The sequence below is a fragment of the Poeciliopsis prolifica genome, unplaced genomic scaffold (assembly GCF_027474105.1).
Source record: "Poeciliopsis prolifica strain line A6 unplaced genomic scaffold, Auburn_PproV2 SCAFFOLD035, whole genome shotgun sequence".
NCBI classification, from domain to species: Eukaryota; Metazoa; Chordata; class Actinopteri; order Cyprinodontiformes; family Poeciliidae; genus Poeciliopsis; species Poeciliopsis prolifica.
Window position 1 is genome coordinate 5,314,685 of NW_026562410.1, and position 19,595 is coordinate 5,334,279.

The following is a 19,595-nucleotide window of genomic DNA, read 5'->3' on the forward strand; positions in this document are numbered from 1 at the left end:
ATTTCTTTATCTATCTGTGTCTATGGTGTCATTATCTTCTGAATATCAGTAGTTTATACCTCATGTTGCGTTGTGTCTCTGTTTGTTTCCTATTTTACTTCCAGTCTCACTTGCTGCCTCTCACCCAACTGGTTTTTGGAGTCTTTTTTTCTAAACACAAATGATTCACTTACCGTCGCTCTGGAGGAACTTGCATTCATCACATGCCAGCGTCTATTCTTCCTGCACTTATCAAAGGTCAGATTACGGTGCTGTAGACGAACGCTGTCTGGGAGGATGAGACGAAGGACGCCACGTTTCAATATGCTAGAGATTTGACTGAATAAATGTCTCAAGGAACTTCTGTTCGGTCCAGTCCAGGTTAAAGTGGGTGAAAGAGATAAGCAAACAGGTGGAAAACCAAGCAGGAAATAATGTGAAAAGACCAACATTATAAACATTCTGTGGATCAGCCTTTTCAACAACAAGTTGTGCAATTGTGTCTGGATGCAAGTGACAAAAATAAGGATTTGAATTGGGTTCAGTTTTGTCTAAAGTTTTGAGTAAATCCAGATATCTTCAAAGGGTTCGTCTGTTTCAGTGATTCAGTTCTAAAAATGAAACTTCTTCTTTTTTATAACACATTTCAAGCCTTTATTTATTTTTATTTGGATAATTACTGGAATATGTGCAGCATTGAAGTTGGGAAAGAAAAAAATGTCCTGAAATCAATTGAATTTGCATCGAAGCATTTCTGATTCTAGATTCAATTTTTCCGTCTCTGTGGAAACATAGAAAATGGACTGAACACAATGCAACATGTTTCCACGGTGCAACGACTGACCAGAGCAGCTCAGACACTTTGCTGCACGTCGTGTTATTTGAACGAAATATCTGCTTCCGTTTCTTGTGTTTAAACGATTCGGCGCGGTTAAAGCCTTCTGCCAACAAAACGCATTACTGTCCTCCGTTACTGTCTGCGTCTCGCCGGTTTTGAAAAATGGGAAACTTGAGTTGGCAGCTGCATGAACGCGATTAAGAAAAACTGCAAAATGTCCGTCTTTGGTTGATTGGAATCTGCGTCTGACTTCTGTGCAGCACAAATCTGGAAGAAACGTCCCGAAAACTGCAGAACAGCCGAAAGGCTAAAAACTCCCACTGGCTTAGAGTTTCTTTTGAACCATAACAAATCAAACACTGATCAAAATATTTGTCGCGTCGTGATGACAAATACATAAAAAGTCAATCTTGGACTTTTTATGACTTCTTATTCTTGTGTTTTTATGACACAGAGCACTTTGAACCACTTTATCGCTGCAATGCGCCACCCAGTTGAACTTGATTGATTGATTTTCTCGTATTCTGGTTGTTCATTAACTACATTATGAATCACAGAAATGAGCAGAGCTTCATGAAACAAATTTCTGAAATGATTTTACTTTGCGGTTCTCAGTTAACAGCATGCAAACTCATGTTCATCCGACATGCGCAGAGAGAACGAGAGAGAGAGGGGAAAAGAAAGAGATATAGTACTAAGGTAGAAATGTGCTATGAAGCACGAACACAATGCTGAGGTTGTGGTTTGCTGTGGTTAGAGGGAGGGCGTGAATGTAGAGCAAGGCATCCCATCTATTTACAGACCGAGAAGGCCTCTGAAACAAATATAATGTTGCGACATCGAAACACCACAATTCACACAAGCCTGATAGCTTTAAACGACTCAAAGACAAATCGGCTTTGATCGGCGTTAAATTTGCGGCAAGTCTCAGAACTGGAGAAGCGCCTCAGCTGGATCTGCCGCAGCGCCGCGTTCTCAGGTTGGCTTCATTGTCTCGTGTTACCAAGTCTGGGCTGCAAGAATGAGAAAGACACATCCACTTCCTGTTTGGCTCTTCTTAGTCGAAGCTACATCACCGGTTTAGCTAAGAGGAAGCACACTGTGTGTTAAGATAAGGTTTCAACTTGGAAACAGCTCCATTAGTCAGCCATTTAGCCAATTAGAAGTGTTCAACTCTCTGATGAACTCCAATTTAATACCTGACAAAATATGAAACGTAAAAGAAACGCATAATGTTGTGTAAAAGTGTTGATTCTGTTTGGATGTCTTTTTGTTTTTAATCTCACTGCAATGCAAGTTTGACTATTATTATTAACTTTTATTTCACCAGGAAAATCCCACTGAGATACAAAAGAAAGATAAAAAATTCACTCAGTCCTGACTAAGACAGGCAGAGTTTACAAACATTTGGCAAAAACAGTAAGAACTGCCTTAAAAAGCTTTAGTGACAGCGGTGCCTTCGGGTTTGTGCATTTCTGCAAGACGGTAGCAGAAAACTGAACACATTTCTACCTAAGATCAGTTCAGACCTCAGAGCGAAAGTTACAAAGAAATAAAAAAGCTCTCACAATGGAGAGAGCATCCTCGGTTCGACTTTCTGTTTTCATAAGCTGACTGACATGGAGGACAAAGTCTCTGATACATAAAAAATATGCCAAGGCCGTCCGTCCATCCCGGTTGTGTGAGACGCTCAATGATCTGTGAAACCTTTAAAGCACGCCGTAAATCTGAAAGTGAACAAAGACATTTAAGAGAAGCATGGCTGTGTAAACTGTCACCATAGTCCAGAACAGACATAAAAGTATCATGAGCAAGTCGCTTTTGAGCCTCAGGATCTGATTCTGAAATGAAAAAACCCATTTTAATCTCAGCCTCTTCACCAGCTGTTGGATCTGCGACGGACGGATGGATTTCATTGCAGCTTCCATCTCTTAAACGTGTCACCATGCACCTGAGCAAAAACACTGAAATACGTGCGTGCGTGTGTGTGTGTGTGTGCTCAGCCTGAGCACACACACACACATACACACTAGTTGGGTAAATGGGAGTCCATTTACCCAACTAGTCCATGCCTCTCTGTTGCTCCTACAGACTTTCAGTGGATCTTTTGGCTGCTGCTACTTGATCTTCTGATCAGACAAAACTCAGAGAGACGTTCCAGTTTTGGGATGTCGTTCCCGACTCTAAGTCTGCTTTAAACTCTTCTGTAAGGTTCTCCCCGAGTTCAGATGTAGGTCCAAAGGACGATGGTAAGACACGGTTGGGTAAACAGTCATTTGATTGTGCTATAAAATGGCACTATGTGGGTTACAAACAGACAATACTGTCCCTTCAAACTAAAATGAGGAGGATTATTGCCAAAACAGTCAAAAGAAACCTTTTAAACATCCTGTTGGTAAAGTGGAAATTAACATGATGTCTTTTTTTTTTCCCAGTAGCTGCTGAAAGTTTGCCATCAACACTGTCTACCTTCACATGCGTAGCATGTAGTCTACCTGTGCTGTGGATGTGTACGGGTTTATCCTCATATAAGAACCTAGCAAACACTGAGCCCTGCACACGAGCAATCCAGGAGGCTTGCCGTGTTTGAGTAAATAATTCATCGTCTCGGGGTTTCTGATGGAGTAAAACGACCTGGTGTGAGAACGCTGAACCAGCATCCACCAGCAGCGTCGTCGGGTATCGGTTTTCCCTTGGACACATATGTTTATCTACCCTTCAGTCAACAGCTGATGAGGCTTCTTGGTTGTTTAATCACTGAAAAGACAACAGCACCCGGACCCCCGGAGCATCCGGACCCCCGGAGCACCCGGACCGTGCTGTCGCCAATGCATGAGTGATTTTTTTAGTTCCAGCTCAGCGTTACTAAAAGCGCTGAGCTGGAACTCAGCGTTTTTATTTCGTTCATTTCTTGGAACCCCTGACCAAGAAATGAGAACCTGGACCAGCTTGATGTCATTTCCAGTAATCAGACTCCTTGAAGATGGTAGTAATGTCAGTGAAGGGGGAAAAAACAAAAAAAAACCAACACATCAAATCAACTCTGATCTAAGGGAGGGTTTCAAAGGCCAAGTGGGAATTGTAAGAATAGTACTTTTGCAGAAATGAAACCGAACTACAGAAATAAACTGAACTACAGAAATGAAACTGAACTACAGAAATAAACTGAACTACAGAAATGAAACTGAACTCCTCTGAACTTTTCAGAGGATGACAGGAGATTCTAGACTTCTTGCAGAAATGAAAATCCACAGAAGCCTTGTATTTCGCAACTTGTCGTCTGTCAAAGTTGGCAGACAAAGCTTTATCTGTACGACGCCTGCAAACGTAAATGATAAATAGGTGTGGTGTAAAAAGGTGAGCCGATGTCAGAACTCAACCATCTCGGGCGGAGTTTCTCAATTCCACCGCCTTGCAGAGTTTAGACGTTCAGTGCCAGCTCAACTGATTCAGATGATTGCATGACCTCCTCTGCATGCCGCCGTCACACAAGTCTGCAATCACACACGTATTCAGGTCAGGTGTGTGGCAGAAAGAGAACGGCAGAAAAAAAAATGCAGGGCTGTGGTTCTCGAGGGCAGGAATTGAGAACGATGATGTAGAGTAAAACCAGTTTGCATGATTAGTTTTGTGCCTTTTCTGGAGAGAAACAGAGATTTCAGAGTTGTCTTCATTCAGCTGGAAAGTTTTTATTTATTTTTCCTATGCAGTCAAATCACCTGCACAAAGGAGTTGTGACGTTGTGCTGCCGTTTTTTGTTTTTCTTTGCGGGATCATTACAAAAAAACAGTGTCCACACACACACACACACACACACACACACAAACCAATCGGTGTGTCAGGCTTTAGCGTGAGGAACCTCCACAAGCAAACTTTCAGGAGAAAATAATCCATCCTGTTATTCAGCCTTGCAATAACAAACATCACAGCAACAATAATCATTTCAAACCCATTTATGTTAGATTTGGATTTAAAATCTGAGAGAAGTTGATCTTAAATCTTGTACATGCCAGTGCTGCTTTGAGAAACGCCCTGCTTTTGGTTTACCTCGGCACACATTGGAAAAAAAACAGAAAACTGAAATTAAATCACAAAATACAAACACTAAGAAATAAGATCCTGCGATGGTTCTCTTTGCTAATGTCATGGTTGTGCTGCTGTGTGTACAGTTGGGCTCGGTTGACAAAATGTCCGACAAAAGCAGAAGAATCCTTAAATAAATACCAAAAGGGATTTGTCCTCTTGAACATGGCATTTTCTTAACCAAAACGTTTCCTTTTTGACGTCCGTGCCTTCCAAATTCAGCTTTGTGCGGACCGATACATGCATACGCTGTTCAAAAGGACCCAGAAGCACATTTCCTCCTCAGCTTCATCATGACACAACTGAGCAAACACACGTAATATTGCTCACCGTGTTACTAAAGCAGGAACGAGTGCGGCTAACTCTCCGACGGTAACAGAGTAAAGTTCTCCTCTCACAGTGAAAGCATATATTTAGTTTCAAATGCACACTGGCTTTAGTCACAATAGCAGCTGAGGAAGAGGCCTTTCATTAGGAACAGCATGCACAAGAAGAAGGGAGAAAAAAAACCCACACTCACAAGAAAAAAAAAAACAGGTCAGTACGAGAGTTTCCAGAGGGGAGGAGACGAGGGAGCCGCCTTTGCTGCACAATCATGAGAGATTGTGTTTGCTCGTAACCCATGACCTGACCCCGAGTGCATGAGAGGAGGAGAGCAAAGGTTTGGAGAATGCTTGACTGCGTCAGGAGGAGAGAAGCAGTGAGGACATTTCAGGACGCCTTGACCTCTACTTTAACATATCTCTGCGCTCTCTTCTCTATAGCTCACACCAGAGCTTTTCTACAAGACAACCAACGTTTATAAAAGATTCGGTCATTTGTTGTTTCCATTGTGCGAGCAGACAATGCAGAAGCGTTGCGAATTAGTGTGTTGCACACTTCAAAAGAAAGCATTCATTGGAGTTCTAGCACTATTCTAAAAAAAAATAAAAAATACTCATACGCCACGTGTCCTGGGTGAGCTCGGTCCATCGGAGAGTCGCAGAGAGCTCTGGTCATTAAGGGAGGGGATGGTGGCTGATGGTCTTTTGTTGTTGATGACCGGCGTCCTAAATGTGGCGGAGAGACATCTGGCTCATGTCTGACACCGACAGAAGAGCAGCTCACAGCAGGCAGATGGACACTTTGGAGCGTTTCTTCTTTTTCAATAAAAGGAAACGAGCACAACTTGCTTAGCAAGTGGTTCACCAGGAAAACTGTGCTAACCACGCACTCACCACTTCTAGTCCTCTCTATTGATCTACATCAAAAACATAAACGTCACTCAATACATGCTAAAAAAATGTTTCCTAAAACAAATATAGCAGGTGCTACTGATGCATTTGACAGCTTAGTTCCTTTCATACCGTTGTTATCTCATGTTAGGTCTTGCCCTTATAGAACACGCCTTCATTTCGCATTTCATCATTTATCTCACGATCACAACACCCTGTTGGAGGAAACGTCTGGTTTGCTCTCTGTGGGTCAGAGTATGTCTGCCTCAGAAGCGACGGTATAGACAGGGGTCTCGTCCGCATCATTTCCCAAATGCATTCGTCAGTGTTCCAGTTATTAATCTAACGCAACTCTAAAAAATATGAGGTTCAGCTATGATTTGAAGGAGCTCGGTGTTTCGGCTGTTTTGCAGTTTTCGGGACGTTTCTTCCAGATTTGTGCTGCACAGAAGTCGGACGCAGCTTCCAGTCAACCAAAGACGGACATTTTGAAAATTTTCTTGATCGCGTTCATGCAGCTGCCAACTCAAGTTCACCGTTTTCAAAACCGGCGAGACGCAGACAGTAACGGAGGAGCCTCTGGTTATTTTTGTCACTTGCATCCAGACACAAATGCACAACTTGTTGTTGAAAAGGCTGATCCACAGAGTGTTTATAATGTTGGTCTTTTCACATTATTTCCTGTTGTTTTTCCACTTTTGTTTATCTCTTTCACCCACTTTAACCTGGACTGGACCGAAAAGAAGTTCCTTGAGACATTTATTCAGTCAAATCTCTAGCATATTGAAACGTGGCGTCCTTCGTCTCGTCCTCCCAGACAGCGCTCGTCTACAGCACCGTAATCTGACCTTTGATAAGTGCAGGAAGAATAGACGCCGGCATGTGATGAATGCAAGTTCCTCCAGAGCGACGGTAAGTGAATGATTTGTGGTTTAGAAAAAAAGACTCCAAAAACCAGTTGGGTGAGAGGCAGCAAGTGAGACTGGAAGTAAAATAGGAAACAAACAGAGACACAACGCAACATGAGGTATAAACTACTGATATTCAGAAGATAATGCCACCATAGACACAGATAGATAAAGAAATCGTGCTCAAGTGTTCAAAAGTATCAGTGTGTTAGGTCACTGCAAATTCTGCAGTTTCCTTGAAGGTTGTTCCAGATTTGTGGTGCATATAAACTGGAATGCTGCGTCTCCATGTTTGGTTCTGGTTCTAGTCTACAACACCAGAACCAGAACCAGAGTGGTCTGGATGGTGACTCTAACGATAGATGTTTGCTGTATTTTGGTGTTTTGTTTTAATCCTTTTGTGTTAGCTCTAAGTAGAGTTGCTATTCTTCTACCCCAAAGGGAGTCAGTTGCGGTCGCTGAGTTCTGGGCTCATCTTTCGAAGAACTGCCTGCAGGGACTCGATTGTCACTTTATGGTCCCCCAGAAGGAGCTGGAGAGATTCCCTTTTCCACCTGACCTCATAGAGGCGAAACACAAAAGATTACTTTTCCCTTCGCCAATCGTTTTGCGGCAGAAGTTTACCCTTTCTTTGGAGTCCATCCACGTCTTGAAAGGTGGCTGGGAACTTAATCTGCTGAGGGAATCTTTTCTAAGCAGGTTGTTCTTGCCTTGACTAAGATGAGTAGTGTGGGAAAAAGGTGTTTGCCTGACACTCAAAGTGAAACTTGCACAATTCTGGCCATTGAGGCTTCTGCTCAGGCGAGCAACACAGAGCAGGGAAAAGGTTGGAGCTTCAGGCAAAGCTTTGTGGCCCCTCACTAACCACATGTCTCGGCGGTATTAAGTTTCTACCAGGACTGCATTGCTTGGCGCGCAGCAGCCCTGAGTGACAGTGTTGGACATTGTGCTTGTTGGCAGCACACAGACTCAGCTCAGCACTTAGTACTGCACCACTTCAGTATTTTCTATTTTAAGGACAGTGTTGTTTGCATTGGCTGTGGCTCAGGCTCAAGTCGCACAAGGAAAGTGGCGTATCAGCCGACTGGAAACATTCCAGCCAGTTAGTTGACTAACTGGTTTCATATGGTGTCAGAAAAAAACTCTAATCAGCCTCTGATTAAAAGGCTGATTAGATTTTGTGGTTAAGGTGTTAATGAGAAAAAAAACTGCTTATCTGATGCAAGCAGCCGAACTGAGTTTCCTCCAGAGGTGTTCAGGCTTTTCCTCAGCAACAGGCTGATCGGGATGCCTCCCACATGACGAGGCGCTCCGGCCACGTTCCACCCAGAGGAGACCTAGAAGAGACCCAGAGGAAGATCCAGGATACCCAGCATGTTCCTCAGCTGGCCTGGGGACGCCTTGGGATTCTCCCAGAAGAGCTGGCTCACAGGGCCAGGGAGAGGACATTGTACTGTCTTGTTCATGCCACCTCCACAAAACTGATTATCTTACCTGCACATTGGTCTTTCTATGGAAATTACATTCAAATTTAATCAGAGCAAAGAGAGAGTCTTTTGTTTGTTTTGTTCAGCTTGAGTTAGCTTCTCGTTGTTCTGTTTCTTGAATCATCTTAGCTGCAGGTAAGTTGTGTTTTTTCTTTTCTTTTTTTCAGATGTACTGAGACAAATCCGCGTTTTTGTTTTGTTTTTTTCTGCCACACTTTTCACAATGAGAAGTCCGACATTTAGCCGAATGCTTTGGATCTAAAAGAGTCACGTTCAAGTTCTAAGTTTCTCAAAATGTTTTGGCTTTTCAAAGACAGACCAGAACCCGCCGCCTTGCATTTCATTTGCATTTTAACCAAATTTTTGAGGCCGATGAGGAAGAGAAACTGATCCAAAACATCACAGCTTAACAGAGGTCGCGAGGTCATGTCCCTCAAGTTCATAGTTTTTTCACACCAAACTAAGCTGGAGAGCTGCTTTAACAAAGTGAACATATTATTACATTTGTAATAATATGACAAAAAAAGCTTTATGATTGGTAACTCTATGTTCAGCTTCCATTTAGTAGCCATATTTTATTTTTGCCATATTCTGCACAAACAGTGATTTTTTGGGTGGGGGGATTTTTACCCCTATTTCACCATCTGATCAAAAAGAATTTATGAGAAAAGAAAATTCTTTGGCCACATTACTGGGATCTTTTAAGAGTTTGATTATTAAAGTTGGGATAATTAGTTTGAGATCTTGATCCAACAGTTAAAGATTTATTTGCTTTACGACTGTTTTCTTGTCTCCTACAAGGGTGTAAAAACACAAAACCCATTCATCACCCGTCGACGTGCCAAACTTCAAAATTAATCTTTCAAAATGCAGAAATATAATGCTCATTTGGTGTGGAAAGTAAAAGTCTGGATTACAGTTTTTCTTGGTTGATTGGACCTGCTCAAAGAAACTGTTTGATAGATTTTTATTTTTGGTTTACATTTAGAGTGAACCAAAAAAATTACATTTTCCTCTAATTTCGACAGTTTTTCTCAGCTTTCAGTCGCAGTTTGGGGAAAAAAAAGTAAAGGAGTCAATAAAATATGCATCGAAACATTTCTGATCCTGGATTAAATCCCCCCCAAAAAATCTTTTGAATACAATATATGCCTCTGTTTTATATTTTGAAAGTTTTGGCTCAGTTCAGGCCTTCTGCGAACAACATGGGTTCTTTAAGCACAGGCATGAATGTTTTATTATGCAATGATACACGCTTTCACTGTATCTATCATTTTACTCACTCAGCAGCACATATGAATAGTTCATCTAACTAAAATGAATTATGAATGAAAAGTAGAAACCATTCACACTAAAAGAAAATTAGCCATTCAGCTCAGAAATCAGTTTCAGACACAGCAGCTCATTCATACCTCTTCATCGTAGCAACTTAGGAATTTTAGTCGAACACTATTAGAAAATCTCAGCTCCTTTCAATTTGTATTTGCTTTCTCTTTTACAAATTTGTTTAGATTACGTTACTATAGTCTGCAGCTGCAAAGTTTTACTGTCTCGCCCACTCAAGTGACTCACACTGTCCACAGGCCAGCCTAAGACTTTCTGACATCATAACATCTCATGTGAAACCTCCAGAGCGACTCCTGCCAAACTTTCCCCCAACACTGAAGCGTTGTTCGAGTTGGAAAAGAGCAAGTAGCTCCCCGTCGGTAGGAGGAGCTGTTTGCTACACACATATTTTCACTCAGACTTTTTATGTTTACAGCCAAGAATAATTAGACACTTTCTTAAAAGTGCCACGAGTGACACTTTAGGAGTACATTTACTCATATACAGGCGCTGCAGAACAGAGAACTCAGTGGTTCCACATGTGCTCAAATGGTGGGCGCCACTGCCACCTAGTGGCAACTCCGCTGTTTGACAACTTTCGGTGAAATCCAAAGAATTAAGAATTCAAAACCTGTTTACAGAAGTTTAACACACACCAGATAAAAAGAAATACATCTTTTTTTCTTTTTATTACTTACCGCCTGAAGTTAAATCAGATCAAACTTCTCTTGTTTTGAGTTCAGTTATTTTAACCAAATTATTTTTATTTGCTGAAAACTGGAAATATTTATTTATTTTACAAAATTGTTTTTGTGACTTTTTTCAAATAACTTCTTTAACACAATTTATGAAAAATAGGTTTTTTATCACTGCTAATAAAAAATAAATCAATTTTAGTGCATTACGCACACAAAAAATTGGGAAAAGGCCTGAGTTTGCAGTTTTTTATTATTGTTTGTCGACATGATATAAGCGGATTAAATTATGTGTGTGCTCACGTTCAGTTTGTACTTTATTTTGCTGCACAAAATCATATGCTGGACATGACTCCTTTAAATCAGGACTTACATCCCACCTAGTTTGAGTTGCATTTGATTAGTGGAAACTGAAACACTGATCAACATATCTAATGCATATCTGCTTGATAATTTGACATTGTATGACGTTTCTTGTTTGTTTCACGACTGAACTACAATGTTTTTATAATAGAAAGCACTTTGAACTGCTTTGTTGCTGAACTGTGCCTTACAAATAAACGTGACTTGACTCACTGGATGGGACAATGTGGAAATCTGAGGAACTCTCAATAGATCTAAGAAAGACCAAAAGATTAAAACTATTTGGAAAAGTCTTTTGGAATCATTCCTTCCAGTTTATAAACAATGTTTATAAATATATATTGTTTATAATATTTTTCAAACCATCCTCAATTCATTAGGATGATGGCTTATAAGAAATTTAACTTCCTAATTTAACACCTTCAACTTGGGTGTACGTCTCTTTAAGAAACTTCTGATCTTTCTGAATTCATCACAACATGTTTCCTCTATGATGCCTTTAGCAATGTTTTACCAGTGTTGTACTGAACATTTGCTACTATGATGAGCTCAGTAGATGTGCAGTTAAAACAGGTGTTTGCTGATTGCTGTCGGCTAGTCTGAAGGAGCCGAGAGAAGGAGTCTCGCTCTGTGAGGTGGAAGAGCATTTGCTTGGAAACTGCAGCTCTGAGGAGGAGGAGCTTTGTCCTCGAAGGCGGAGCTAGGTCCATCCAGGCGTTTTGCACAGCTGAATGGTTGCCATGGAGATGAAAGGATTTCTAAAACACGTGAAGTAATCGAAGCATCAATTCAGGGAATAACTTTATGAAATGATGTAAAGCAGAAAAGAAAAGAACAAAAGTGGAGCGATTTCCTGTTCAAGAAGAGGTCTCACACATACACACACTAACTCACACACACACACACTAACTCACACACACACACTAACTCACACACACACACACATTAACTCACACACACACACTAACTCACACACACACGCTAACTCACACACACACACTAACTCACACACATGCCAGTGTCATTACATGGTTTTTTTCCCCTCTCTGGTGTTGCGACTCGTCTTTCTGCTCCATCTCCAAGCAAAGCTCCAAACCAGACACCTGTACACAGACGGTTTTTGTTTTTATTTTTTCCTGCCTTGAGCGACGCAGCAGGTGGGGTCTTTTAGTGATTAAATCTATTGATCACATTATGAGTACAAGGGCATGGTACGCTGTCCTTCTTCTTCATCGTTTGCCTCTGAATCCAATTAAAAAATCCTTTTATACTCTCACACTTATGAACTAAAACTGTAAACTAATTTGACATAAAATAAAATGGAGCATTAATTAATACTAGTTGAAATGGGAGAGGTTTTTTTTCCGAAAAGAAGATTATTTTATTTTTTTGTCATCCTGTGTCGACTCTTTGTAAATAGTTTTTTTTTCATTACTCTGGCACCGCCCACATAGCAGCACCATAAATATGGAAACATAAAAATGTATATTCTAGATTAATCTAAGAAATTTTCTACAAAAAAACAAGGACATTATTGACTTTGAAAAGTGGAAAATTTGTTGAAAAGGGAAAAAAAAGAGAAATTTTTGAAGTTCATCTCAGAAATTTTCTCGAGAAAAATGTGAAATTTCTGAACTTCACAAGTTGAAACAGTTTTTCTTTTTTTTTCCAAGACAGCAAATTCACGCCTTTTCAAACTCAGAAATGTCCATGATTTTTCTTGAAAATTTATTAGATTAATCTTAAAGTTCTGGAGTTTTTTTGAGCAAATTTTCCACTTTTAGTTTTTGGTCTGAAATTTACCCGTCTGGGTTTTTTTTCTATCTTCAGTGGCCTTTGTACGCAGTAGTACCGTTGTCCTTCAGCCATCTGCAGAAATAAACCCAGTCAGAAACAATAAATCAGAGTTAGGGGGAGGGGCTTAGTGCTGTAATCACTCTCACTCACTCTCTTTTAAAGATTTTTTGTTAAGATAGATCAGTGCATTAAACTGTAATATTATGCCCTTTTGCAATAATAAAGTACTAAAGTATTTTTTTTCTCTTAATCTGAAAGAGTCCAGACTTAAAATTAATAAAGTAATGAGCTTCTCAAATAATTTCTTTCACATATCTCACATGTTGTATATTGATGGAAAACTATTATTTGGGTTTTATTTTTCAATTGAACAAGTTATTACAATTTACAACTTGTTTCTTAATTATACTGCATAAATATTGCAGATAGAAAAATCAGACCTTTTGCAATTCATTTTTTACGGGTTTTTTTCTCTGTAATTAGAAATTCCTCAACGTCTCTGCCTCTTGGTGAAGTAGGAACAGCAGCTTCATCATTTGGTTTCGCTCCTGGGTTTACTCAAAGGAAGAACCAATGAAAGAAATAAAAAAAGAACATTTTTTTGTGTGGTGGTCAGTGAATAACCCGAAAAAGAGCTAGCTATTTCTCAAATTTAGTGGTTCATTATATTTAAGGATCATTTTAAAGAGACTATCTGTTATACTCCACAAAGCAAAGGAAAGAAAAAGAAAACCTTATTAGAACAATCCTTGAGGACTTCCAGGGTCAACGTGTTCTGCTTTAATGACATTTCCACGCTGACCTCTGTGAAGAAAGGAAAGTATGATTCAATATATTTTGGTATGCTGAGAATGACCTGTGGTATTAAAATAATCTGTGACTTTTTGTGAAGCGGGGAAAGAAAAAGGGCAGCTTTAAGAAAAAGTATAAAATAATTAAAATTCCCCCCTGACCAAAAAACATCCCCAAGGCTGTGATGATGAGTTTTAAAGTTTGAAGGAAGAAATATTTTCAGCGTCCAAATGAAGCCCACAGTCTTAAATAGTTGTGAAAGTTTTTCTTTTATTATTATTTCATTATCGGTTCTGCTTTTCAAAAGCTTCTCTGATGTTTTTGCCGCATTGCCATTGTGACACGTTGCTCTGAGGCCGTAAAATGTTTTTCTACAAGGAGGAAGAAGAAATATAAATGTTCCTTGTTTCATTTATTTGTGTTTTGTATTAAATCCCTTCTTTCATTTCACCGTCTTCAAAACAATAAAATTTTCTCAAATATAGGAGAGAAAACAGGGAAAAATAAATTATACTTAATACAAAATGCTGGATGTAAAAGTCATTATTACTCCTTAGATCTATATGTTTGTTTTAGCAAAACCTGAGAAATTATGTACACGCATGAACACAAATATTGCATTTTAATTAAATACACAGTTTGAAATTGTTCATGTAGGAAGTTCTCATTAATTACTGATAACTATCAGCATTTGTTGCATTTTGAGGAGTTTGTGCTTTTTCAAAATCTCCTAGCGGAAGAGCCCAACAGATAACGTTAAGTTATGCCAGAGGCATAAACTTCAACTTTGAGACAAAGCAACACTTACATTTATGTGTTAATATTATTATTCGATAGTAATGTAAAATATATAGTTAACTAAAAAATAATCAAATGGCGTGAAATAAAGGTATAAAATGTTTTGTAAAATAAAAGAAAGTATGAGCAGAGGAAATTGTAGGAACACACCGGAAATTAAAAGGAAGTTAAACATAATGAAATGACATCATAACACAAAATGCTGCAATAACGATCACAGATTAATTAAAACAATTTAGGAAAAGCCGACATAATCTCAAAATGATCAAAACAGAAACTCTGGAGGGTTATGAGCGCTTCCAAGAGCTCAGCCGTCATTTCTTTATGGTGAAGTAAAGAAACACAAATAATTATGGTGGCATTCTGGGCATTACTCACATTTTTCCTCAATATTAAGACAACCAATTATTTTTTCCCCCACATTGTGTTTATTTATTTTTTCTAATTTTGCTGTTCATAAAAGTACAAAATAAAATTTTTCAGGTCGGTGACCTGTCCAGGGTGAACTCCGCCTCTCGCCTGGACATTCGCTGGAGATCAGCATCAGCACCTCCTGACTCCACAAGGGACAAGGTGCTAAAAAAAAGGATGGATGGATGTCAGTGTACACGGCCAGAATGTTCAAGTGTTACATTTTACTTTTCTGTTTCAAAGAAAAACAACTAACCTATCATTTTCAACATGAGGTGTTCCACTTTATTTTTCAAATCAATAGTTCATATAAACTGTTTCCAAAAGTACAAACACCAGCCGCCTTCCCAAACGCTGCATGAACCCAACATCACACATCTGTTTGCTGAGCATTTCTTTACGTTCCGACGTTTATTCACATATTTGTTTTGGCACATGGGTTGTTTTACGGAGACTGTTGGACCTGAAAGGAGAGCCACCGATTGTGATAAGAGATGAAAATTGAAAAAGTTATTTTTGAAGTAAAATTAATGAGAAAGTAAAAGGAGATAAAGACTATTTTGTACATGAAGCCAGAAAAAAAAATCATAGTCAGAAAATCAAAGTGTTTTCTCCATGATTTCAATCTTTCTATTTTCTTTTATATTGTACTTCAAAAGATTGTGATTATGTGGCCCCTTTGTTGCTTTAATGAGTTGGAAAATTATTTTGTTTTTTTCTGTACATATTTTTTGACCTTGATTCCAGCAATAGTGACATTCTTAAGAAGTCCTTTCTCTGGATTCATAAAGCACTTATTATTAGCATTTGTATTTTTCCCATCTGGCCCATTTTAACTGTGAGTAACGACTGTTTGACTTTCAATTCACCCTCGATCATTTGTGTCTACGGTTCTCATTCTTTTCTTTTTAACCTTTTTGCATCTGAAGCTCTGATCTGAATACATGCAGTACTGGTTGGTGTCCACTTGGTGGTGTTGTGGCTGCACAGAGGAGAATAAGGTCCAGTTCATTAAAAGATAACGTTCATGTCCTATTGTGTGCTTTCAAACAAAAAAAAGTTACAGTATTAGATTTCAGAATGGACAAAGTGTGAAAGAAAATTGAAAAACATGGATGTTGTTGATTAAATGTTTGGTAAAATACAAGGAATCATTGGATCTAGGACACATACTGTAGATTATCTGGTGCTTTGGGGTTACATTTGATAAAGTAAAACAAGAGGAGGAAAAGAGTTGAACATTTTTGTCAGAGTTTATGTCCAATTGCCAAAATATTCTTAACAGACATTGGGAGCAACTCAAGTACAATAATTCACAACTTAAAGGAATTCAACTCCAAAACAAAAAAGCAATTAAGTGGAAATAGAGTTCATAAAATATAGATATATATTTTTATAACGACAGCTATGTGTTTTGTTAGAGAAAGGGCTCTAAAGCATTTTGACCCACTCTTGAACAAAAACTATTTTATGCACTTTAATTTTGAGGGTTTTTTCCAGGGATTTTCACCTGAATCTGTGTCAATCGACTGTAACTCCAAAGTGACACACTGGCATGGCTTTCTTTTGACGGGCTCTTTTATTAAATGCCGTGAAAACTACAGAAATAAAAAAAAAGCTTTAGACATAGACACACAAAAACAGGTGACACGTGTTTTGACAAATTACCTCATGGCCGCCTGCCACTTCGAAGGGCTTTCACAAATCAGTTATCACAACTCAATCGTCCACTCTAAATTAAAATAGCAAGTAATTAAAACACTATAATTGATAAATTTACAAAAAATTACAAACGTAATTGGAAAATTCCTTATAACCACGAGGCTGCTACATGTAGCTTTATTCAGGCTTCTGATCCTTTTTCCTTTTTTTCCTGTAAGTCTCACAGTCTCACATACATAAAATCTCGCGACAACTCCCGACAAACAGTTCAACACGACATAAAATACAATTATTCCACACAACTCTCGAATGTGAATAAAACTTAAAATACATCATCCTAATTATCAGAAATAAACAAATCTTTTCAAAACATAAATTATTTCACTGACAGACTGAGAGAGCCAATCTAGCAACTTTCTTAAAACCAGCAGAAAAACTTTATTGGCCATGTGATCAAGCTACCATTATATCTATTATACTTATGTTCAGACTCTTACCAAGAACATCTTAGTGAGTGTGATTATCATCATTCCTTCCACTGTATGAAGCATTCCAGCACCACACACACCATAATCCTCTCACCTTCAAACCTAAATTGCAGGTAAGGTGTTTTGGGTTTGCCATCTCTCTTAGAAGAAATGACAGTTTGCTTTTTCTTCAACGGTTGAGTTTTGCGCAGTATATGTGCATAAAGGTTACTGATTTCATGGTGAAAAACTGCACCCTTCTAATTCCAGGCATTTCTCAATTATCATTAATTTATGGTGAAATCACATACTGAACTGCAGTCTCTTATTGAACCATTCAGATGTTTAGAAATATATCTGTAACCAGTCAGGTTGTTTTATGAGAAGAAGGTTACATACATTGTGAGAGAGCCCTCTGACATCAACCATTTTGTGACACGTTGGTTATAAGAAACCTTTTCACTGGCTGTCAATTAGGACTAAACCGATCAATAAAGGTCTCTGCTGAACCTTATTTTTCTTAGTGTGTTGAATATTTATTCCCGGTTTCATCTTATTTGCAATATCTTAGAACAAAACACGGCTGTGTTGTGAGACATCACAATGTTGTGACATTACTAAATGGCATTGTTTTCTCTGAGGCATTTTCAGACCACTAATTACCGTTGTATTATGTATAGGGATTGCATGCATTACATTGGGAACATGAATTTTAACCAATCTTACTACCTGTTCATTCTCCAACTGTCTCAGTGACCATTGGAGACATGAACCAGCCTTCCAATCAGGATGACTCTACAATGTAGACATGTACAGAGAAAGGCCATCCCCTTGTTTTGCTGCAGGGACGATGTGTTCAGGGTGATCTACAGTATTATTTTTTTAATAAGCATTGTTTTTTGCACAAGGACCAAAAAGCTGCATTTTGGACTGATCTCTTCAGAGCACCTTCTTTCACATCTTGCTGTGTCCCCTAACCCAAACTTTAAGCAGGACTAGTCTTTCTTTTGACTAGGGCTGTCTTCTTGCCATTTTTCTTTTGAGGCAAGAATTGTGGAGCAAACAACACATACATTTTCTATGAAAAGAACACACTTTTGAACATTGAATCTATGTTCTCTGTGACTCTAGCTGGACGGTCACTCTTTAGCTGGACATGCCTTATAATAGATTGAAAAATGAGATGATCAAAGGTTTGGATACAGTACAACATCCAGCTATTTGTGGTTTAATCATCACAGATTTTTTGTGTGAATCTTATTAAAATATTTGAAGAAAAATGCAACTTTGGAAGCTAAGTTATGTGTTCTTGATTCTACGTTGCGTTTGCATAGCAGCCTATCTAGGAGAGATCTTTATTTTCCTTGGCGCTGATTGGTTGTTCCCTAAAACTTCTAATATAGAAGACTGTTGAAATGAGACTCTGCGGTTGAGCTAAGACGTTTCCCACTGTACTTATGAATACTTATTAAGTATATGTTGTGTGTTAATTGTCAAATTAGACAAGTTTCTTTCAGTATTAATTATTTATGGATTTTATTTAAATTCAGCTTTACAGATCTTAAATGAGATAAGCCTAAATAAGCGTAAATGCTACATGTCCAACTTTGTAGACTTTTGGTTCCTTTTACTTCAAAGTAGCTCTGTTTTCATTCACCATATAATCACACAAATTGGAATTACAAAAATGTATTTGTTTAATGGCAACAAGACATTTAAAAAAAATAAACATGTATTTGCACTATAGACTGAGGTGGTTTGCCATCTGCTATTGTTTATCTTTTAATAATGAGCACACACAAATGAGGTATTTTCTTTACATTTTTTGCCCAAATAGTTAAATTCAACATTAAAAAGAATAATAAAGAAGTTGCCCAAAAGAAAAAGAAAAAAATCAGCATCGTAGTTTCTCTTCACCAGAGTGCCGTGGTTTCTGATATTACCCAGACAGATGTGACTTAATGTGTCCTAAAGGTGCCCACCTGGGTACATAAACACTTGGCCTGACGGACCCGGCCATGCATGGCTTGCCTCCGCTCTATTTATTTTATGGCATGGTGTATATCACTTTATGGCACCCATCTATCTGGCAAACCTTGAAAAGGCTGTTGAGACGCCGAATAAATCTGAGGGTGACGCTCTGACAGTCCCTGATCTGCCTGTCCGTGTTGCCTGAAATCTCTCTCGGCGATCATAACTTTGCTCTCTCTCACGTCCTGACATGTCCCTCGCAGAAGCAGAGGCCTGGGAAGAAGTGTTTGCGAGTGTGTGTGTGTGTGTGTGCGTGTGTGTGTGTGTGTGTGTGTGTGTGTGTGTGTGTGTGTGTGTGTGTGTGTGTGTGTGTGTGTGTGTGTGCGCGCGCGCAGCATCAGATACAACACCTCTACTTTAATGTCACCTGTCAAGATGCGGCTGAAAGGGAAACGCATGCGGGAATCTCGCGTGGTGTGACACGGCTCATTTTGGAGTTTGGTGTCCGATCGGCGCGTTGCGCTCAAGTTTGGCATAAATACATGTTTGTGTGTATAAAGGAGTATCTGAGTGTAATTAATGATGTGTTCCTCCTCTTCATAGGGTAATAGGATTTACCCACCCCGGGCGGTAGAGCGAACGGAGGGAGTGGGAGGAAGGGCTCCGTGCATATGTATGCAGGAGAAAAGGAGAAGAGTGTGTGTTTGCTGCGGAGTCAGTGAATGGGAGCCGCATGTAGTGATACCAATGTGTGTATGCCTGTGAGTGTGATAGGGGGCGAAGGAGTGGGGGAAGGGGGGGAAC